At 44.5% G+C, this 23,940-nt stretch overlaps 1 protein-coding gene and 1 long non-coding RNA gene across 2 annotated transcripts in view; one reads left to right on the forward strand and one right to left on the reverse strand.

The window, feature by feature from the left end:
- ARHGAP24 (Rho GTPase activating protein 24) overlaps positions 1 to 23,940 on the forward strand; it is a 912,569-nt gene that overhangs the window by 33,901 nt on the left and 854,728 nt on the right. The window lies entirely within an intron of this gene.
- On the reverse strand, positions 747 to 23,683 carry LOC115461061. The gene is made up of 3 exons (XR_003940658.1): positions 23,605 to 23,683; positions 2,884 to 2,889; positions 747 to 761 (listed from the first exon to the last, which is right to left on the reverse strand). It is a non-coding gene; the product is annotated as an uncharacterized LOC115461061 (long non-coding RNA).

Consider the following 23,940-nt stretch of genomic DNA (forward strand, 5'->3'; position numbering starts at 1 on the left):
GGCCAGATTCTGATACATAGCTTGAACTGGAGCATATCTGCTTTTCTGAAAGCAGCAGCTCCTCATTTTATGTGCATTGTCAGCTTAATAGAACTTACCAGATCTTTTACCCAGAAATACTTTTTTTTATTTCTTCTTGGCATTGGGATGTTTTCTGACCATCGCCCAAAGATCCATTGAAATCACAACGACACATAAATGTTAAGGGGGCAATTCTATAAGTGGGCACCTTCATTTAGGAGCACCAGTGTGGCACTGTGGGAACTTCTTCTGTAATGGCCTTTGAGCACCCATATTCCATTATTCCCTATGCAATAAATGTAAAGCACTAATGTAATTTCACCTAAATGTAAACTGTAAGCCACTTTGAACCGAAACCTGCTTTCGGATAACTGTGGGATACAAGAATGAATAAATAAAATAAATATAGAATACCAGTTGTAACTGGGTATTGGTGCGCCCAACGTTTACATGCACAAGGGATGCACAACTGCGGGTTTCTAGTTTGTAGACTTCTTCAAATGAAACTTCACATGCAAAAACACACAACCCCCACAAAATTTCAGAATTTCACATGTTTATGCACACAAATCCCCAGTTGCATAAGTTTGTTTTGCAAATTTTGCACTTCAAGAGTAACTAAGATTTTGCATGCAAGTCCACTACATGCAAAAATTTTATTGTAATGCAATATCTGGCACAGCACCTCGTTGCAATTTTCCAAAAACCAGTGTTTAAAAAAGTATACTAAGGCCAGTTTTCTCAAAAAAAGAAAAATAAAATGATGGCACCTCTTTCTTTTTTTGCTGGTTCCCACAGCTAAACAGTATATGCAGTTTTTGTAGGGCGCTCATTTGCATCAGAAGCAAAATTGCATGCACCCATGGAAAATTCCACTGGCCAGTACAGTGGCATCACAGACACTCATTGACTGGAAAGTTTAATAAGGTTAGAGCAGGACTTTGTACATCAATCTTGCTGATCCTATTACTATTACTTATTATTATTTTTTTTTTTTGTTACATTTGTACCCTGTGCTTTCCCACTCAAGGCAAGCTCAATGTGGCTTACATGGGGCAATGGAGGGTTAAGTGACTTGCCCAGAGTCACAAGGAGCTGCCTGTGGCAGGAATTGAACTCAGTTCCCCAGGACCAAGGTCCACCACCCTAACCACTAGGCCACTCCTCCACGCCAAACCAGTGTTTATCATTTCTATAGCACTACTAGACGTAGGCAGCGCTAGGTTTTCAAGATACTCACAATAAATATGCATGAAATAAAGGTGTCTACATTTGGAGCAGGAACATCCCAAGCCAGAAGTGCTTCCTATGCAGTGTGCCCCCTAGCATTCCCATTCTGCCCACTGCTAAGGAGAGGCAATGGATACGGCACAGTCTTTGCACCTTGTTCAGCTGCACTGACTGCACATACCTTTCTACGGCCCTGATTTGGAGACCTTGTGTATGCAAACCAATCTTATACATATTCAGTGTGGATAATCAGAAAATCCAACTGATTATGGAGTCACCAGGATGGCTTTGGGAAGTACAGGGTACGAGGATGTCTGAGAAAATAACTATATTACTATATGAACATGAATACATGTATTATACATTAACACTGTTATCTATTCTTTACCCAGGTTAGAGTAAAGTAAGCTTGCCTATTTCTGTGGCCAACCCTGAGGGGCATAAGGAGCCTCTCCATCCCACCACTGAGGCTTCAGAAACACCAGCATTCCTTTCTGCTTGGCTCTGTAGGGCTCTACAAATTCCTACAATTACCTCTCCATCCTAGCAATTTCCCCACCCATCCTGCCCAATTTTATCACACATACATGCCAACCACCAGTCAGTAGGGCCTATCAAAGGGAGGACCAGCAGAGTCATTTGGCCCAGGCCTCACACAGAAAGAGGGCCTCTGTTTGGGAAAAATGTTTATTTGTTTAATATTTTTTAAAAACTGAACATCAAATTAATTTGGCTACTGGATTTCTCCTTACTTTTAAATAAGATTGCACACTTCTACAGTAAAAACTCTGCCCCATCTGCTTCTATATCTGGTTTTTTTTTTTTTTTTAATTATGAGTTTCAGAACTCTGGGGCCTCCTAAATTGCACTGCATCAGGCCTTTGTGATTCTCTGAAAAACCCTGCCAGCCAGTAACCTAGCAAGACACAAATGGGCAATGAAACATCTTATATGTATTTTGCTTATGAGCTAGAAAATATAACAACTACTCAGAGATCCATAAATGTTTCTATAAAATTTGGGAAAAAAAAAGACAATACTGAACAAAATGCATTGATTTTTAAGTTGAAGAAATTAGAACTGACCACATATCCCCAAATGGCTTGTAGATCAGTGAGTTCTCAAATCTGGGACTTGTAAAGCCCAACCAATCTGGTTTTCAGGACAACTGCAATAAATATTCATGATAGATTTGCATCATGTTAAATGTGTGTATTTTGGTAGCCCTGAAACCATGTCAATAGTCCTCCCACTCAATAGATGTACCCTGGGGCTTAGGCAGACCTGCCATTTTGGGTTGGCCCAGAGTTAACCTGGGTGGGCCCTCCCCACCCCCACCCCTACCCCTGTACATACATACAATATAGTGTTTCTAATGACCCGATGTCTGCCTGTTTCTCTCTGAACCCCATCCCCTGGTCCTACCTCAGAGATGTTACCTGCCACAATTCCTAAAGGTAACCTACGCTGGCCCTGCAGGCTTCTCTCTACAATGTTCTCACCAAAGAAACAAGAAGTGACATCATTGAGGGCAGGACATGATAGAGAGAAGCAGCGCATGATGCCTATAGGAATTGCCGTCGGCAGTAACTCTGAGGTAGACGGGGGGGGAGGGGGGGTCCACAGAGAGACGGGCAGCTTCCAGGCCATGAGTGGAGAAGAGGGAGAGAGAGTAGTGAGGCATCACCACTGAAGAGTTTTGGGGACCTCATGGGCTACTGACTGGGTGGACCTGAGGCGAGAATGGGTGGGCCTAGGCCCACCCTTAGCTACGCCACTGGATGTACCCATCATTTTCCATCTCTTTTCAGAGCAGCTATTTGATTAGCAGGGTTTAGTATCAGGGCAGATTTTTTTGAAACACTGTCCACAGTATACAGTCTATGAATAGACGAGTCTAAATATGAAGGGGCCCTTTGACTAAGCTGCAGTAAAAGGTGCCCTGTACTAGCAGAAGTAGCCATTTTTGCCACGTGCCAGGGCCCCTTTTAATGAAGTGGGTAAAAGGGCCAAAAAAAAAAGAAGTGGCCAACTGCTAAGTTCACACTTGCTACGCAGCCATTTCGGGGGGTGGGAGGCACTTACCGCCAGGGCCGCCGAGAGCCTAAGCTGGGCCCGGGGCAAGGCCACCCCCCCCCCCCCCCACTGCTGCCTCCCATGCTCTCAGGCCGCTGGCGCCGCAGTCCGAGACTCCACCCGTTCACCCCAGTCCCCCTCCGTCCGCCACCGGGACCCCTGCATTCAAATCGGCAGCGCCTCACCTCCATATGAAAGCAGCAGATCGCCTCCCTTCGGGCCTTCCCTCACTGTGTCCTGCCCTCGTCTGATGTAACTTCCAGTTTCTGTGAGGGCGGGACACAGGGAGGGCTCGAAGGGAGGCGATCTGCTGCTTTCATACGGAGGTGAGGCGCTGCTGATTTGAATGCAGGGGACCCGGTGGCAGATGGAGGGGGGCTTTCGGCGGAGCCAATGGCAGGCAGGTGAGACCGAGGACTGCAGCGTCGGCGGCCTGACCCCAGGGGCGGGCTCCCCTTGGAGGCCCGGGGAATTTTGCCCCCCCCCGCCCCCTCCTCTCGGCGGCCCTGCTTACCGCCACCCATTGAGGTGACAGTAAGGGCTCCCACACTAACCCAGCAGTAGTTCTGGGTTGCTGCTCAACAAGTCCATTGCCATGTGGCAACCCTTTACTGCAAGGGCCCCTAAGCATTTCAGAATATTAATATAGCACCCTCTCAAGTAAGGTCAGGATTCTGTTCTGTTTATGTGAAGGTTAAGTCTATAAATGAGGCCACATTTACCTGTGTTTTACGTGTAATGTTTGGAATTCTAGCACTGTGCATAGTGTGTATTTACAAGGAAGACGTAAGCATGGGTGGGACACAGGAGGGGCTGCCATTTATGCGCTTAGGACCAAATGGAGCTCAAATTAAGGCATTGAACCCAGAAATAGCAGAGGCTACCAAAAATGAAGACCATACCACATGTAAAAAAAAAAAAAAAAGCCCTTTATTAACTGACACAACATAGCTGTGTTTTGGCACAATGTCTGCATCAGGGGTCCTATAATTATTAGGACCCCTGATGCAGACATTGTTCCAAAACACAACTATGTTGGGTCAGTTAATAAAGGATTTTTATTTGGACCTGTAGTATCTATCTAGGCTATTCTGTGATGTAAGCAGAGCACATTCAATGGTATATTATTGAGGGAATTTCATGTTAAGCCCCTGGGCTTGGGTGATTCCTTACTGAAGAATTTCCACTATTCACAAAACATTTTCTTAAAGTTAGATTTTCTTTTTGATCAGTTCATTTATGCTTCTGGGTGGGTTTTTGCTGTTTGTTAGAGTTTTTGTACCTCTCCAGTTTATTGTGGGTATTTAGTATTTCTTGCTTTAATAGGACTGGCCATAACATCTGAAGCTGCCATAGAGGCTGGGATGTATTGTTTCTTTATTCTTCCAGTGGTCATCTGGTCATTTAGGATACTTTTTATGGGGTAGTCATTATTAAAACAGGTCTAGACCAAAACGTTTTAGTCCTGGATGTTTTTGTTTTGTTCCACTATGGCCGAAAAACATCCAAGTCTTAGGAATGCCCAAATCCTGCCCTCCGGCGTGCTCCTGTGAGATCTGGATGCACTGCAGATGAAAAACGTCTGGAAATGGGTTTTGAAAATACCGATTTGGATGTTTTGGTGAGAAAAACGGCCAAATGCTGCTTTATGCCACTTTTTAGATGTTTTTCTTTTTTGAAAATGAGCCCTATAGAGTACTGCAAGTTACAAGCACTGCTGCCATACTTAGGTGCCTGCACTTCGGCCAGCTCTACGGCTGGTGTAACTGTGGGTGTTGATACTGGGTTATGCTTGCATTTTATAATGGAACTTAGCAGTCTAGGTTTCATTATAGAATATACACCTTTCGTGTAGCCTTGGTGTGTCTAAATGGAGGTGCCCTGGGAGGTTCCATTATAGAATAGAAGCATAACCTGGCATCTCTCAGGATTTCTAGTATCTCTCCCCCCCCCCCCCCCCCCCCCCCCCAGGTATCTAGCATCTCTCCTTTCCTCCTCTTACCATGTTCAGCATCTATCTTTCTCCCTTCCATTCCCCCTGCTGCCATTGTCACTGCAGCCACCAGTATTCTACTACTGTCTTTGTCTCAAATAGAAAATGTGGTGTAGGTCCACTGAGTACCCACATACACTCCAGGCCTGTAGCATCCTGTTGCCTCCAATGCAAACTTCCCGTCGGAGGGGGGCAGGATGTGGCGAACCTTATATGTGCATGAGTACTCAAAGTTCCACCTCTGTGCTGCTGCTCTCTTACTTGTCTTGCTAGCCTTTGCTGGCACTGTGCTTCCACCCCCATCCCAGAATTCTGCCACCCTGGGTGGATGCCTAGTTTGACTGGTGGTAGGGCTGGTCCTGTGTCTGTCCCATGCATGCTTGAACCCTCCCACTGCTTCGGCTCCTATAACCTTCACAGAAAGTAATTTCCAGGTGTTCACAACCATCCTAGTGAAAAATCATTTCTCACATTTGTTTGAGTTTCATTCTCTTTAATATACTCTACCCTGGTCAGAAGCATAGCCAGGTTGACGGCGCAGAGGAAGCGAGAGCGGACTTCTGCTGGTGCACATTTTCAGTGCTACACAACGAAAAAAATAGGTGCTGGCACCAGCAGAACTCTCTTTGGGGGAGCAGCCGCTTCCTTGGTGCCCCACCTAGCTACGCCACTGACCCTGGTCTGAGTACAAAGGGTTGCACCAGTCTAATTGATTCAGAATGCTGCAGCAAGACTGATAGAACATTGTAAGTGATGTGCTCACATCACACCATTTCTGCAAAAACTTCACTGGCTACCAGTACAATACCAAGCCAAATTTAAAACTCTATGTTAACAGAGAATGTGGTAAAAGCAGTTAGCTTAGCAGGGTTTAAAAAAGGTTTGGCTAGCTTCCTAAAAGAAAAATTCACAAGCCATTATTAAAATGGACTTGGGAAAATCCACTGCTTATTTCTAGGATAAGCAGCATAAAACCTACTGTTCTGGGATCTTGCCAGGTACTTGTGATCTAGATTGGCCACTGTTGGAAACAGGATATGGGCTTGATGGACCTTCAGTCTATCCCAGAATGGCAACACTTATGTACTTATGTACCTTCAAGGCCCTTAAAAGAAATGGGCCAGAATACTTGAAAAACAAGATCTCTCTCTACACACCTCTAAGGTCACTAAGGTCTTCTCAAGGAGTATCCCTAACCACATCCTCTCCAAAGGACATCACGCGATGTGATACCTTTTATTGTATTCTATTCCCAAATGATATCCTGTATTTACTCTGTCTTCTATAACTCATCATAATGTAATCCATAATCGTACTGTAACCAATTGTACTTCCATCATTCTCAAAGTATTGTAAGCCACACTGAGCCCGCAAATAGGTGGGAAAATGTGGGATACAAATGCAAATAAATAAAATAAATAAATAAATACCTGCCAGCGAGCCTTCTCTAGAGTAACCGCCACACTCTGGAATGCACTCCTTGAAAGGCTTTACTTAACGCAAGACTATCTTTACTTCAGGAAGCAGATGAAAGCTCAGCTCTTCTCCTAAGCCTGTATTGGAAGAATCAACCAACTTGCTAATCAGACACAAACTACTACTACTACAAATCATTTCTATAGCACTACCAGTTGTACGCAGCTCTTCACAATTGAACATGAAGAAAAGACAGTCCCTGCTCATAACAGCTTACAATCTAAATCAGGACAGACAGACAAGACAAATAAGGGATAAGGGTAGGACAGTCAGATAGGACACATAGGGAAAGGGGATTATTGAAGAGGAAGACAAGATAAAGGCACGAGCAAGTGACAAGTTAGGAATCAAAAGCAGCATCAAACAGGTAGGCCTTTAGCCCAGATTTGAAGGTGGCCAGGGATGGAGCTTGATGTAATGGCTCAGGAAGTCTATTCCAGGCATAAGGTGTGGCGAGATAGAAGGAACGGAGTCTGGAGTTAGCGATGGAGGAGAAGGGTACAATTAGGAGAGATTTGCCTAGTGAACGGAGTTCCTGGGAAGGAGTATAGGGAGAGATGAGGGTGGAGAGGTAGTGAGGGGCAGCAGAGTGATTGCACTTACAGGTCAATAAGAGGAGCTTGAATTGTATACGGAAACAGATAGGGAGCCAGTGAAGTGATTTCAGAAGAGGGCTGATATGGGCATAGCGACTTTGGCGAAATATTAAATGTGCAGCAGAATTTTGAACAGATTGAAGAGGCACAAACACAAGGACTAACACCAGATGCAAATACAGTACTATAGCAGGACTTGTTTAACCACTTCTACCCTAGTTGAGATCATTTTCATGCACCTTTATGGCTCCACATTCAACTTTCTTTAAGTTAATATGCGTTATTCTCTAACTCCTGTTACTCTACCTTATCTGTCTATATGCTCCACCTTCACTTACACCCTTGTTGTGGTCCTGACCCAGTGACTGCCACCAAATAACTGTGTGACCCCCTGGAGATGCAGAATAACGATCCCACCTATGTTGTGACCCAGAGGCAGGTTTTGTGACCCCATTTGGGGTCCCAACCACAGCTTGGGAAGCTCTGCCTTATGCTGTCTATTAAGTTGTTTTAACATGTATTGTGTCAACACTGTAATATTTGCTGTTATTTATTGTCTATTGCCTATGTCCACATTGATTTTCTTGTATACTGCCTTGGGTGAATTTCTTCTAAAAGGCAGGGAAATAAATACAAATTAATTTTGTCCTTGAAGTTTTCTTCTATGTTAAGTGCAGTGGCAGATTTATTCCTCCCCCACCTCCCTTAGGCAGCTCCACAGCACCTCCCAAATTGTAGCATGGTGCATGGATAGGGTCTCAGCTGGCGTAGCCAGCTAACTAGAAACCCTTCCACAATGATATGTCAGTGGCAGGGCTCCTTCAGAAGCAGAGACTGTAAGGGGTTCCAGTCAGCAGGGCAGCCTATTTTCTAGTTTACCTATTGGGAATTCTGCTCCTGGGAAAATTCTGCCTTCTGGTACTTTGTTGAAGCCCTGTAGATGTCTGGATGCTTGTATCATAATTCCCCCTTTCCTTTCTTCCTTCTAGAAGGCACATCTTGAAACTCCCTCAAGCAGAAAACACCTTCCTTTGTTACCTTTTGCCAAAGTGTCCTCTAATGATCCCGAAGAGGACCTGCCCTAGCACTGAACCTAGTGGCACACCACTGGCAGACTCCCTTTCGCAGATTGAGCTCCACGAGTTAGTAGTATCATTCTTCGTGCTAAGTATAATTTATTTGTACTTAGATCTAAAGTAGAGAGGTGTGGTAGCTGTGTTAGTCCACTCTTAAAGGTTATCAATAGAAATCAAACAAAATAAAACATGGAAAAGAAAATAAGATGATACCTTTTTTATTGGACATAACTTAATACATTTCTTGATTAGCTTTCAAAGGTTGCCCTTCTTCCTCAGATCGGAAATAAGCAAATGTGGTAGCAGATAGTATATATAAGTGAAACATCCAAGCATTACTTTGACAGTCTGACAGGGTGGGGGTGGGTAGGAGGTATGCATGGGGACATCAAAGCATTTCATTGATATTCCCATTTCATTGATGTCCCCATGCATACCTCCTACCCACCCCCACCCTGTCAGACTGTCAAAGTAATGCTTGGATGTTTCACTTATATATACTATCTGCTACCACATTTGCTTATTTCCGATCTGACCAAAAAGGGCAACCTTCGAAAGCTAATCAAGAAATGTATTGTTATGTCCAATAAAAAAGGTATCATCTTATTTTCTTTTCCATGTTTTATTTTGTTTGATTTCTATTGATAACCTAGTAGATCTAAGAAGAAAAGTTAGGAAGAGGAGTTTCTTTAACAGCTCCCTGCTCCGATCGTCAGCCTGAGCTGTGCCAAGGGCTCAGGAATGCGGGGCCTTCTCTCTCCCCGCCTCAGCTGACACCACGGAGGGATCGAAGCCAGCGAAGCCGAACGCGCGCAGCACATGGCACATGCACGCTTGAGAGCCCGTCTGTCATGTAGGAAGATTAAACGCCTGAGCCAGCGCCGCTGTGCGTGTAACCAGGGACATGTAGCCGCCGCTGCTGCTGCTGCTCCTCCTCCGCCGCCTGTCCTCCCTCCCTTTCCCCGTGCCGGCACTTTGAAAAGTGCACATTAGTTCAGCCTAGGGTGGATCGGCGAAGAGAGCTCTCAATGCCTAGACATCCTTCGGACAGATGCTTACGATTTGACGGTGTCACCGCCGGGACACTGTTTCTCCTTCCTTCCAACGCGATCGGGGGAAAGAAATCGGCAAATCGTGAGTCTCTGCTGCTCTTTGAATCTCTCCTTGTTTTGCTGTCGTCCTTTAATGAGCCGGAGGGAGATGTGACTCTCTCTCTCTCTCTCTCTCTCTCTCTCTCTCTGAAGTGTCTGGTAAATGGGGAACCAAAAATGACACTGACCCAGTTCCAGTGCACTTATGGAGATGGCTTATTACCTGTAAGTGTGTGTGTGGGATTCTTTGCAGTTCGATCTCTTGCACTGAAAAAGACAGCATTGTAGCACTGGGGGCGGGAAACACCTTATTACTATCATTTTTTTTTTCATTGGAAATTGGGATAACAAACCAGAGAGATTCCACTGACGGCTGCAGGAGAATTTGAGCTGTAAAACTGTGCACGGGCTTCCAGATCTATTGATTAGACAGGCTTAAGTGAGAAGGGGCTCTCTCCCGGCCGATTCTCTCCCTCCTGGAAGTTGAGAGACAGTATTTAGAAGAGAGTACAACTGAAGCCTCGATGCCACCCCTGGCGTGAACTGTAACTTTACATCCCAAATAAACTACTAGAGGTAGCCTGGTGACGTGAAATGAGGATAGAAACTCCAAGAGGAGGAAGGATTGGCTGCTGTATCTGGGAAAGGCAGATGGGGCTGTTGATGTGACCTCTCTCTATTGGCTTTTTACTTCTGGCCAGAGGCTTTTCACCAGTCTTCCAGGGAGAGAGCAGCCTGGCAGTTCGGTGGGTTGGAAGAAGCTGTCTACCTGTAGTCTGGCACAATCTGCCTTGTGCTTGCTCGTACTTGTCAGTCGGTTTCAAGCATCACAGCTGGATGCAGTTGGGGATTTTATTTTGTTTTTGATAACCGTGATTTGTCGATGCCTATTATTGCTGTTATGAAAGCCTCTGGAATGATGCTAAGGTACCACATTCCATGTGTTATGCTAGGCAAAGGCAAGTGTGTACCTTTATGATATTGCTGGTCTAACCGGCAGCTGCTGTTGCTAATAGTCGTTCGTTTCACGGGGGGTGATGAATTAGCTGTCTGGAGACTTCCCAGAAAACGGAGTTGCCAACTAGCTCAGGCTTTTATTTTTTTCCAGGACAGGTTGATCCAGTCCGCAGGTTGTGAACCTGAGTCCTGGTTTAGTTCCACTTATTGCAGGGTCTTTGTACTTCTGCTGTTCCTACTGATTTCCTTAGGGAAAAAAAAAAAAACCCAACCCAGACTATAGGTTCCATACAGGCAGTGGGGGGTAGTCCTGAAAATCAGGAGCCACTTGGCAACCCATCCCAGGTGACAGTGTTACCCTGCAGTACACATCAGTGGTTCTCAAACCTGTCCTGGGGACCACAAACCAGTTGGGTTTTCAGGATATACAGAATGAATATTCATGAGAGAGATCTATTTACTTATTTATTTACATTCTATTTATCATGCCCAGAAAAGGTTTCAATGAGGTTACAAAACGAGAAGGGGGGGGGGGGGGGGGGGGGGGGGGAAGAAAGGCAGAAGAGGGGAAAGGGAGAAAGAGAAGAAGAAAGAAAAGGAATAGAGGGAGGGGGTGGGTGTCAGTTACTGTGAGAAACAAAAACCTTGGTAAAAAGGTGGATTTTGAATATTCTCTGAAAACCTGACTGGCAGGGGAGCCCCTTGGACAGGTTTGGGAACTATTGCCCTAATGAATATGCACAAGACAGATTTGCATGCCTGTCACCTCAATTATATGCAAATCTCTCTCATGTACATTCATTAGAGGTATCCTGAAAACCCAGCTGGTTGGCAGTGCCCCAGGACAGGCAGGAGAACCTCTGGTATAGATAGACTCATAGTTCTGCTTCGATTAAGCAAGTCAGAACTGCAAGTCAATGCCATGCAATGGAGGAAATCTAGAATCCAGAATAGTGGATGCTGAAATAATTCTCTAGGTCAGTGCTTCTCAACCCAGTCCTTGGGGCACACCGATGTCATTCAGGTTTTCAAGATATCCAGAGTGGATATGCTGGAAATAGATTTGCATATCAAGGAGGCAGTGCATGCAAATCTCTCTCATGCATATTCATTGTGTATATCCTGAAAACCTGATTGACTCTGCCCTATATAATACTGGTAAAATGTCTAGAGAATAGGGACACCTCCAACTGTCAGTTTCTGGTAGCTGATAAAAGACATCCTTGTGCTCCTAGTACTACCTACTGCTTATCTTCACAAGAATTGGCCCGATTGCTGTATCCCAATCCAGATGTGTCCTTGAGTCAGAGTTAAGTCTTGGTGACCACACAGTGAGGGGCCGGGATCCCCCCTCCCCGTGATCTTCTTGGCATGATACTGGAGTGGTTTGCCATTGTCTTCTCCTGAGGCATGGAGGGTCAAGTGACTTGCCCAAGGCCACAAGGAGCTGATGTGGGATTTGAACTCTGGACCTTCTGTTTCCAGCCCGCTGCTCTAGCCATTAATCCTAGTGTGATATAAACCTTTCCAACTCCACTTAGATTAACAAAAGAGTAACGCAGACCATGAGAAGGTTACTTGCAACTTCAGTGTCTATCACTACACCTCCTCTTCAGCCCAATTTACTGTCTCCAGATATTTTATTAATCCATATCTTAAATTTAAACTTCAATAATTAAAAATGATTTGACATGTATCACAAAAATGCAAGGCTGTACATTACAAAACACCTCCTGTCTGATATTGAGTGATTTAAATGGAGAGGCTGCTGCCCTCTTAAATGGTGCTGAGCGGGCTGACTGCCAATATTCAGCGGTACCTAACCAGGCAGTGCTACTGAATATTGGTTCTGACTGACCATTTTAAAAGTAGGCAGGAGAAGGGCGTTCCGGAGGTGGAGCCGGGAGCTTATACAGGTGCTGGTATTATTCAGTGCCGGCGCCTGCATAGCTAAGTGACCAATTAGAACTGCATAAATAACAGTCCTAAATTTTTTTACTTATCTATGCGGGTGTTGGCACTGAATGCTGGCCGGCACCCGCATAGCTTCTGGGTAGCATCCAGCGATGTCGCAGGCAATTCTTTCCTTCCCACAACCCCCCCCCCCCAACACCAATTACGACCTTCCAAACCTCCCCAAGATGCCCCCTCCCCCGAGAAAGGCACCGCTAAATGGACCCCTCCCTCCGCAGAACAGCCCTTCTCCTTGGGAACTACTTATTGTTCCTGGTGGTCCGGGGGGTGTCTTTCAGGCAGGAATGATCCCCACTTGATCCTGCTCCTAGAGGCTGCAAGCTCTAGCTAGAGGTCAGCTACCACTGGCTGAATATTGACCAGCCTTCAAATGTATATGTTCTGAAAATTTAACATCACAATTTACATATCAACAGACAAAGAAGATTCTCATTTCTTTAACATTAGTTCTATATTTAAATAAAATAAACTGTAGTGTATTAGGCCTTGATATCTGCAGTACCTTGAGGTTAAGGCTCCAATGCCACCTAACCTGTATTAGGAGACCCCAAGTCAGTCAGGTTTTCAGGATATCTACAATTAATATTCATGAATGAAATATGCAGCCAATGGAGGCAGTGCATGAAACTCTATCTCATAAATATTCTTTATTTATATTGTGACAACTCAGATAATTGGTAGGTCCTCTAGGATGGGTTTAGGAACCACTGTTCTGGAGCAGAGGAGCACAACTACCATCCTCGAGGCTCACAAACAGGACAGGTTTTCAGGATATCCCTCATTAGTATTCATCTCTACCTATGTTTTAATGACTCGCAACCTCTCAAAATTTAATTACAAATATTCATTCCAACCTAAGTAATTTGTGTATAATCATTAACATATCACTACAAAAATACACAATATTCACTCCCACAATACAATAATATTAAAAAAATCTACTTATCTCATCACAATACTCTGCTGGAGTCCAGCTAATCTTCTCAAAGTCCAAATACTTTATACTGATTTGATATCCTCTGCCCTTGTTGGTGAAAAGGGACAAGCAAGAAACATTCATCAGTAATTCAGTAGCAATGTGTGGTGGATATTGTGTATTTTTGTAGTGATATGTTAATGATTAGATGCAAATTATGTAGGTTGGAATAAATATAATTAACATTTGAGAATCATAAAAACATAGGTAGAAATTTATGAATATTTGTTGACGATTGAAAAGTTTGTAACCCATAATAATCTGTGTAATGAATATACATGAGATAGATCTGCAGTCATACTTCCTCCACTGTATGCAGATCTGTCTTTGGCTTAGGAATAACCTGAAAACTGATCTGTTCGTAGCACTTTTGAGTTGTGACCAGGGCCGTTATAAGAGTATTGGGTGTCCAAGGTGGACCTTCAGCCTTATGCCCCTCCCCTCAACTTTCAGGTCCCTGATCCGTCGGCTGTCCCCTCCCCGATTTTGATAATTAATATTTCCATCATGAGCACCTATGACAATTCTATAAAAAAATTATAAGTGGACATCATGATTTTAAATATCAAGCTTTGTTTTGCAACTGAAAATAGACTCTGATGGTTCATTGAGGGGCCCTTTTATAAAGGTGTATAAGGGCCTATGAGTGTACAGTGCACACCAAATCGACATTACCACCTGGCTACCACGTGCCCCGGATGGTAATTCTGAATTTGCTGCGCGCTGAAAATATGCGATAGAAAATATTTTCTATTTTCTACCGTGTGGTGGTTACCTGGAGGGTAGGGATCCTGCGGCAAGAATCTACAGCTGAAGATAGGTGAGGGGAAAGAATCTGGGGGAGTAGGCTACATGAGAGAGAAACAGACTGAGTGAAGGCTGAGGGGTACATGAGAGGGAGATTGGGTAAAGGCTGGGGGTACATTAGACGGGGCATTGGAAATCCCCCTGGGAGGGGAGCATGGGAGAGAGAGAGAGAGAGAGAGAGAGAGAGAGAGTGTGTGTGTGCACGCATCTCTGGATCATGCCAAAATTTGGGCACGGTTATCTGGGTGAAAGCGCATGCTTCAGCTGCACACATTTACATCACATGTAGATGCACCTGTGATTTCTACAGGTTTTCTGGAGCAATTATATAAAGACAACAGATGCACATATGTCTCTTTGTGAAATAGCTGGATAAAGGGGAGCCGGTTGATATTGTGTATCTGGATTTTCAAAAGGCGTTTGACAAGGTACCTCATGAAAGGCTACAGAGGAAATTGGAGGGTCATAGGATAGGTGGAAAAGTCCTATTGTGGATTAAAAACTGGTTGAAGGATAGGAAACAGAGAGTGGGGTTAAATGGGCAGTATTCACAATGGAGAAGGGTAGTTAGTGGGGTTCCTCAGGGGTCTGTGCTACGACCGCTGCTTTTTAATATATTTATAAATGATTTAGAGATGGGAGTAACTAGCGAAGTAATTAAATTTGCTGATGACACAAAGCTATTCAAAGTCGTTAACTCGCGACAGGATTGTGAAAAATTATAGAAGGACCTTACGAGACTGGGAGACTGGGCGGCTAAATGGCAGATGACGTTTAATGTGAGCAAGTGCAAGGTGATGCATGTGGGAAAAAAGAACCCGAATTATAGCTACGTCATGCAAGGTTCCACGTTAGGAGTTACGGACCAAGAAAGGGATCTGGGTGTCGTCATCGATAATACACTGAAACCTTCTGCTCAGTGTGCTGCTGCGGCTTGGAAAGCGAATAGAATGTTGGGTATTATTAGGAAAGGTATGGAAAACAGGTGTGAGGATGTTATAATGCCGTTATATCACTCCATGGTGCGACTGCACCTTGAGTATTGTGTTCAATTCTGTTCGCTGCATCTCAAGCAAGATATAGTGGAACTGGAAAAGGTGCAGCGAAGGGCGACTAAAATGATAGCGGGGATGGGACGACTTCCCTATGAAGAAAGACTAAGGAGGCTAGGGCTTTTCAGCTTGGAGAAGAGACAGCTGAGGGGAGACATGATAGAGGTATATAAAATAATGAGTGGAGTGGATCAGGTGGATGTGAAGCGTCTGTAAACGCTTTCCAAAAATACTAGGACTAGGGGGCATGCGATGAAACTACAGTGTAGTAAATTTAAAACAAATCGGAGAAAATGTTTCTTCACCCAACGCGTAATTAAACTCTGGAATTCGTTGCCGGAGAACGTGGTGAAGGCGGTTAGCTTGGCAGAGTTTAAAAAGGGGTTAGACGGTTTCCTAAAGGACAAGTCCATAAACCACTACTAAATGGACTTGGGAAAAATCTACAATTCCAGGAATAACATGTATAGAATGTTTGTACGTTTGAGAAGTTTGCCAGGTGCCCTCTGCTGTCGTGGGTAGGATGTTGGGCTCGATGGACCCTTGGTCTTTTCCCAGTGTGGCATTACTTATGTACTTATGTAACTAAGGGGTCCTATTACTAAGGCGCGTTGAAAAATGGCCCGCTCTGGTGTAGGCGCGTATTTTGGAATGTGCACAGGTCAATTTGCCAGCATGCTTGTAAAAAAGCCTTTTTTTGGGGGGTCCAAAAATGGACGTGCGTCAAAATAAAAATTGGCACATGTCCATTTGGGGCCCGAGATCTTACCGCCACCCATTGACTTAGCGATAAGGTCTCATGCGCTAACCGGGCGGTAATTGTCAGTGCACGTACACTGCTGATTACTGCCCAGTTAGCGCCGTACGGTAGAAGATAAAAAATATTTTCCAATGCGCCATATCAGACGCGCATAAAAAATAGAATTTCCACCCGGGACATGCAGTAGCTGGGCAGCAGTTTCAGTTGACGCACGGATGTGTGTAGGTGCCTATGCGCCTTAGTAAAAGAGCCCCTTATTGCCTACTTGGCCTCCCAAACCAGGCAACCTGTTATAAATTTAGCATCTACAAGTCCCACGATCTCAAAAGGATCTAAGGGGCACTTACTGTCAGGGGCGTAGCTACGTGGGGCCACGGGGGCATGGGCCCCTATAGATTTGGCTCTGGCCTCCCGCTGCCAACCCCTTCGACTTCCCCTCCCGCCGCCAACCCTCCCCCGCCACCGCCGCCGTCGGGTACCTTTGCTGGCAGGGATCACCAACCCCCGCCAGCGGAAGTCCTCTTCTCTGGCACGGCCGCATTGCTGATCTGCAAAGGCAGGCTTCTATTTCTGTGAGTCTGACGTCCTGCACATATGTGCAGGACATCAGACTCACAGAAACAGAAGCCTGCATGGCCGCATTGCTGCAGGCTTCTGTTTCTCACAGACTCACAGAAACAGAAGCCTGCGCGGCCGCATTGTTGATCTGCAAGAGCAGGCTTCTGTTTCTCACAGACTCACAGAAACAGAAGCCTGCGCGGCTGCATTGCTGATCTGCAAGGGCAGGCTGACTCACAGAAACAGAAGCCTGCCCTTGCAGATCAGCATCACAGCAGCACTGGAGAAGAGGACTTCGGCTGGCGGGGGTTGGGGACCTCCGCCAGCAAAGGTATCCGACGGTGGGGGAGGGATGGTGGTGGTGGGAAGAGGGGGTCGAAAGGGTTGGCGTTGGGGGGGGTGAAAGGTGGTGCTGGTGGTGGGGAGGTCAAAAATGGCAGGGGGGTTGGCAGAGCTTGGGGGGCTAAAATGTGCCCCCTCATCTCGGGCTCTGGACCCCCCTCCTGCCGAAGTCTGGCTACGCCCCTGCTTACCGTAGTTTAAAATGACTTACCACAGGATGTGCTTAGGTGTCTTGCGGTAAGTTTCAAACTGGTGCATGCTAACTGCAAGCTAAAAAACATTTTAACATATTTTTTGGAGGGGGGGGGGGTGCAGAGTGGATGCTCCTGCACTACTAACTGGTTAGCGCAGGATTACCTCATGATTCCTTTCCGCCTACAAAATAGGTGGCGGTCAGTGCTCACATGGTCATTCTTTCTAATGACCGCACTCTAATGGCAACAGTAGTGCATGGCCATTAATAGGAAAAATCGAAAATCGGTCATTTTACCCCTGCAGTAAAAATGGCCTTAGTGTGTGTGGCACACTAAGGCCACTTTTTACTGCAGCTCAGTAAAAGGACCCCTAAATAGCAGTGAACTTATTTTGAAATTTGATACACCTTTATAGTACAGCACTGTGTAATCTAGTAATATGATAGAAATGATTAATAGTGGTAATAGGGATGTAACACATGTCCTGACCTTGGTCCAATAAGGGTAAAGTTGTATTCAATAGGGTTCCGTTTGAACTATGCTATGAAATGCTGCCTGTATAGTCACAGTTTTTACTTCTTTCCTTAATACGTTGCACATATGGTTTTTGAGTAAAGGAAAACTAGTCATCAGGAAATTAGTCAGATTTTAGCCTTGGAAAAACATGAAGGCTACCAGAGCATGAACATTGCTCATACAGTCAGGTCTTAGTTATACACCAGAAGATTCAATGCACAGTCAGCTACTGTAGTCCAGTCAGATTAGTGGATTGCTCTAAATTAGTAACTATTTGATAAGTAGATAATGTCACGGCACTGAACAGTAGAGCTGTGAGGTCACAAGGCAAATACTTTCAGCATTTGGGAAGTGGATTAAAATGTTTCAAATGATGAACAGGACTGGATATGTGGAGATGACAATATATTCATGTTGCACTGGTGCTGTTGTCGACCTCAGAGTTAGCTGTGCAACAGTTAAGTGCATTCTATGATTTTTTTTTCTATGGTTTGAATTAGGGGACCCAATAAATACTGCAGCGGACAACTGAACAGATATTTTATCTGGACTTAGGATGATATTGAGCAAAGAGCACAGCAAACATTTTAATGTTTTATCTTAAACTGGTGGTTAATTATCTGAACCCAGGGGTTCTAATCCCGTTCCTTGGCACGCACCAAGCCAGTCTGGTTTAAAGATATCCACAATGAATATGCATGTGATAAATTTGTATGCACTGCCCCCATTTTATGCACATCTGTCTCATGTGTATTCATTGTGGTATCCTGAAAATTTGACCGGCTGGGTGTGTCCCAAGGACTGGGTTGAGAACCCCTGGTCTGAACTGGGGTTTTAGTGGAATCATTATTAAACCCCTTTACCACTGCTCCCCCCTCCCCCAACCTTGTGCTGATTTTCTAGCAAAGGATGCTGACAGCTGGTCCCATGGTATCCGCTGACAAAGAGTGCTCAATTGTTCAACTTGGCTCTGCCACCATCAGACCCAACCAAAATAATCATTTAATGGATGTAAAGCAGAAACATACATATCATATAATTAATATATAACATATAATTAATATATAACATAGCAATAGAGTAGATGACGGCAGATAACGACCTGAACAGTGCATCCGGTCTACCCAACATTCACACTCATTATCAATTCATGATTATACCAACAATGAATGTGGTGTAAAATGCTTGTTCCTGGTCTTTCTTTGCCGTTTCTGGTACATAGGCAGTAGAAATCCACTCAACACTCTTCTTATATTCCAACTACTTCCAGTGATCACCTAAGTATTGCCATACTAGGACAGACTGAAGGTCCATCAAGCCCAGTATCCTGTTTCCAACAGTGGCCAATCCAGGTCACAAGTACCCGGCAAGATCTCAAAACAGTACAATACATTTTATGCTGCTTATCTTAGAAATAAACTGGATTTTTCCCAAGTCATTTTAATAATGGCTTATGTACTTTTCTTTTGGGTAGTTATCCAAACCTTTTTTAAACCCCGCTGCTAAGCTAACTGCTTTTACTACATTCTCTGGCAACAAATTCCAGGGTTTCATTACACATTGAGTGAAGAAAAATTTTTCTCCGAATGCCCCCTAGTCCTAGTATTTTTGGAAAGAGTAAACAGATGCTTCACATCTACCTGTTCCACTCCACTCCACTCATTATTTTATACAGTGGCGTAGCTAAGGGTGGGCTTGGTTGGGCCCAGGCCCACCCACTTTGAGCTCAGGCCCACCAGTAGCAGCACACCTTTGATGTGGCTGGCAGAGATTCCCAAGCTGAAAACTCCCAACAACTGTCTTTCCTGCATACCTTATAAATAGCAGATCTTCGCCTGCAGGAAGCAGCAACTGATACATACTGCTTACACCAGCCCCAAAGCCTTCCCCTCTGACGTATTCCTGCCTATGCAGAAACAGGAAGCTGAATCAGTGGGAAGGATGTGGGGCCAACATGAGTAGTGTGTATTAGTTGCTGCTTACTGCTGGTGAAAATCTGCTAGTTAAAAGGTGTGCAGGAGAGGATGGATATTTGAGAGACCATATGGCATGCAGGCGAGAGAAGCAGAGACCAAATCACCTGTGGGATGGGGTGGGGCTCTTCTGCCCACCCATCTTGGGCCCAGGCCCATCCAAAATTGGGTGTCTGGCTACACCCATGATTTTATAGACCTCTATCATATCTACTACTTATCATTTCTAAAGTGCTACTAGACATACGCAGCGCTGTACACTTGAACATGAAGAGACAGTCCGTGCTCGACAGAGCTTACAATCTAATATCTCCACTCAGCCGTCTTTTCTCCAAGCTGAAGAGCCCTAGCCACTTTAGCTTTTCCTCAAAGGGAAGTTGTCCCATCTCCTTTATCATTTTTGTCACCCCTCTCTGTACCTTTTCTAATTTCACTACATCTTTTTTGAGATACGGTGACCAAAATTGCACACAATACTCAAGGTGTGGGCGCACCATGGAGCGATACAAAGGCATTATAACATCCTCATTTTTGTTTTCCATTCCTTTCCTATTAATACCTAACATTCTATTTGGTTTCTTAGCTGCTGCCACACACTGAGCAGAGGGTTTCAACATATCATCAACGATGACACCTAGATCCCTTTCCTGGTCAGTGACTCCTAATGTGGAACCTTGCGTTACGTAGTGTATAATTATAGTATAGCAAGAGGCCCTCACTGGATGCCCACCGGAAGGGTGGAATGCCAGATTTTAGGACTCAGGCTGTAAAAATACCAGCTAGGTTTAAAAATCTATGACTGGCTGAGCAAGGACTTGCATTTCCAGCAAGTTAATATGTGTCCCAGCTTGGGATCCATCCACTGGAATAGTGGTGGGTCAATTTACATACCTTAAACAGCTTAAACTGCTAAAAGGCACTGACTAGGCCTAAAAATCTGATGATGGCCTTGTTGCTGAGCACCTGCAGAAGCAGGGCTGCTTGATAAGCCTTATTAGAATTTAGTGTGACATTCAAAAGCAGTGCAAAAGCCAAGATCAAGGAATTGATGGCTAAAATCCTAAAAAGTTTGGTTCAGAACATGGAGTCTGTTGCAGTTAAAATGGCAGCCAGAGTCACAAGATATGGAACTGATCTCTTCATCTTAGAAGAGATGGTTGCACAAGATTAGGAACAGTCCATATTAGGAGTTGGCCATATTAGGAGTTAGTTGCAAGACAGGAAAAAGATTAAGAAACAGGTGGACACCTGACCTGTGGTTAAGAAAAAAAAATCCCTCTCCATAGATTTGTATGGGGACCAAATACTATATAAGAAGTGGGCATCAGAGCTATCGTTGGAACATTTTTCCCCAAGTAATCTTCGAACGGCGAAGCTCTGGCCGGTTGAACCCAGAATCTGTCTGATGTCTGTACCAACTTGAAGTCCTGATTTGGGTGAGAATCAGTTTCACTAAACTGCTTCAGTCTCTGTTTCAATTTCTTCTCTTTAAACTGTTTCACAGACACACAAGTAAAATTCTATCTCACTATTCTCCAGTCTCTGTGTTAATTTCTCTGTTTCATTTCACACCTTATATCACATAAATAGACTATCTTTTAAACTCTAGTACATCATGTGGGAGAATAGATGCCCTAGGATGTCCTTGGAAATTAGGAGCCAGAAAACAGAGGTCATATTTAGGAGACTTATTATGAGCCTTCTGAAACCCTCTCTCCACCTCTGTGGGCAAGGGTCCTGCGGGGGTCTAGAGAAGGGTAATTAAAAACAGTAGCTATAATTCGGGTTCCTCTTTCCCACATGCATCACTTTGCACTTGCTCACATTAAACGTCATCTGCCATTTGGATGCCCAGTCTCCCAGTCTCATAAGGTCCTCTTATAATTTTTCACAATCCTCTTGCAATTTAACAACTTTGAATAACTTTGTGTCGTTAGCAAATTTAATTACCTCATTAGTTACTCCCATGTCTAGACCATTTATAAATATATTACAAAGCAGTGGTCCCAGCACAGACCCCTGCGGAACCCCAATAACTACCCTTCTCCATTGAGGATACTGACCATTTAACCCTACTCTCTGTTTTCTATCTTTTAACCAATTTTTAATCCACAATAGTACACTACCTCCTATCCTATGACTTTCCAATTTCCTCTGGGGCCTTTCATGAGCTACTTTGTCAAATGCCTTTTGAAAATCCAGATACACAGTATTGACCAGCTATGTACTCCAAGCAATATTTTGGTAGCAGAAGATGGGGGGATGGGGAATTCTATACCAAGAATTAGTAAAAAAAAATGTACATAAAAAAGTAGAAAAAGTTAATAGGTTTAAGGGGACAGTTTTTAAACTGTTCACATTGGGGATAATTTTATAAGTGACTTACATATGTTTTATAAAATTGTGTATTTGCATGTGTTAAAAATACGTGCTACCAAAATATAGCAATACTGGGCGAGACCAATGGTCCATCTAGCCTACTATCCTGCTTCCAACAGTGGCCAATCCAGGCCTCAAGTACCTGGCAGAAACCCAGTTAGTAGCAACACTTCATGCTACCAACCCTGGGGCAAACAGTGGCTTCTCCCATGTCCATCTCAATAACAGACTACGGACTTTTCCTCTAGGAACTTGTCCAAACCTTTTTTTAAACTCCGATACGCTAACCAATGTTTCGACATCCTCCGGCAAAGAGTTCCAGAGCTTAGCTATTCTTTGAGTGCAAAAATATTTCTTCCGTCTGTTTTATAAGTATTATGAGAGGAATTCTAAAGGAAAGTAGGAACTAATTTTCCTTTATAGAACACTAGTGTAATTGGGTACATGTGTGCATATGAAGTTGGGTGTGAGCATGTATGCCAGTCGTAGAACCAATGTAAGTGTGTGCACCTAAATGCTGGAGGTACACACATAGGGCTGGATTTGGTAAATGGCACCCAAATATGGGCACGGGAAAAAATTGGTGCCCGGCGATGAGTGCTCTTTATAGAATATCATTAGTCACCGATTTTCACACCCAACTTTGGGTGTGAGGACTTACACCATTTGAAAGCAGGTGTAAATCCTGGCACAAAAGTAGGGTTTGCATCCGTGGTATTCTATAATACTGTGCATGATTTTTCAGAATGCTCCTGTCCTGCCCATTCCCCTCCTATGGGAATGCCCCTTTTCCAGTTGCACTTAGGCACTATCTTATAACTGGGCGTATAAGTGTATTTTTCCACTGATCCACCATTTCAGCCCCTTGCATCCATTGGAAATGTGGGCATAGAATCAGTGCCTAACGTTAGGCGCCAATCAGAAGCGTAGTCAGGTTGATGGCACGGGGGAAGCAAAAGCAGTGCAGGAGCGGACTTCTGCCGGCGCACATTTTCAATGCAACACGTTGAGAAAAAAATAGGTGCTGATGCCGGCAGAACTCCATTTGGGGGAGTGGCCACTCCCCTGGTGCCCCCTAGCTACGCCACTGGCGCCAATCATAGAATTCCCCAGATTCCCCTTAGATTGAGGAATATTAAAGATTTTAAAGAGTTTAATCAAGAGCTTAAAACTCTGTGAGCTGGGGTAAGAAGTGAAATGGTTAATATTCTGAATTGATTGATTTTCTGTTAGTATGTAGTTTTCTTTTGCCAGTTAGGTTTGTAATCCACTAAGAACCATGACTTGAGTGCAATATAAATGTTTTAGGGGCCCTTTTACTAAGCCGCGGTAGGCTCTACGCACATGTAGCACGCACCGAAATGAGCCCTCCTGGCGGTAATTTCAGATTTCGTGCATGCCCATAAAGCGTGGATGAAATATTTATTTCCTCCTACGCATGCCAGTTCCGGTGGTAATCAGCACTTGGCGTGCGCAGACTGGTCACTGTGCGTGTACCATATGAGCCTTTACCACTAGATCAAAGGATGGCATTAAGGGCTCAGGGTGATTTTGGACATGCATTGGTTTCATTTTTAGCACAGGCCCTTTTCCTATCCCATTAAAAAAGCCATTTTTATAGATACGGTAAAAACTGGGCCAGCGCGCGCCCAATACATACATCTACACTACATGGGCGTAGACTGGGGGGCGAGGGGGGGCAATGCCCCCCCAAACGACGACAACGTGAGACTGGCGCCGCCACACCAGTAGTTTAAAAAAAAAACAAGCAGGCATGCGCTCGTCTCCGTCCGCTTCGCTTCCCTGCCCACTCTGTCTGCGTCCCGCCTTCCTCTGATGTCATTTCCTTTCGGGCGGGACGCAGACAGAGAGGGCAGGGAACCGAAGCGGACG

The sequence above is a fragment of the Microcaecilia unicolor genome, chromosome 2, assembly GCF_901765095.1.
Source record: "Microcaecilia unicolor chromosome 2, aMicUni1.1, whole genome shotgun sequence".
NCBI lineage: Eukaryota > Metazoa > Chordata > Amphibia > Gymnophiona > Siphonopidae > Microcaecilia > Microcaecilia unicolor.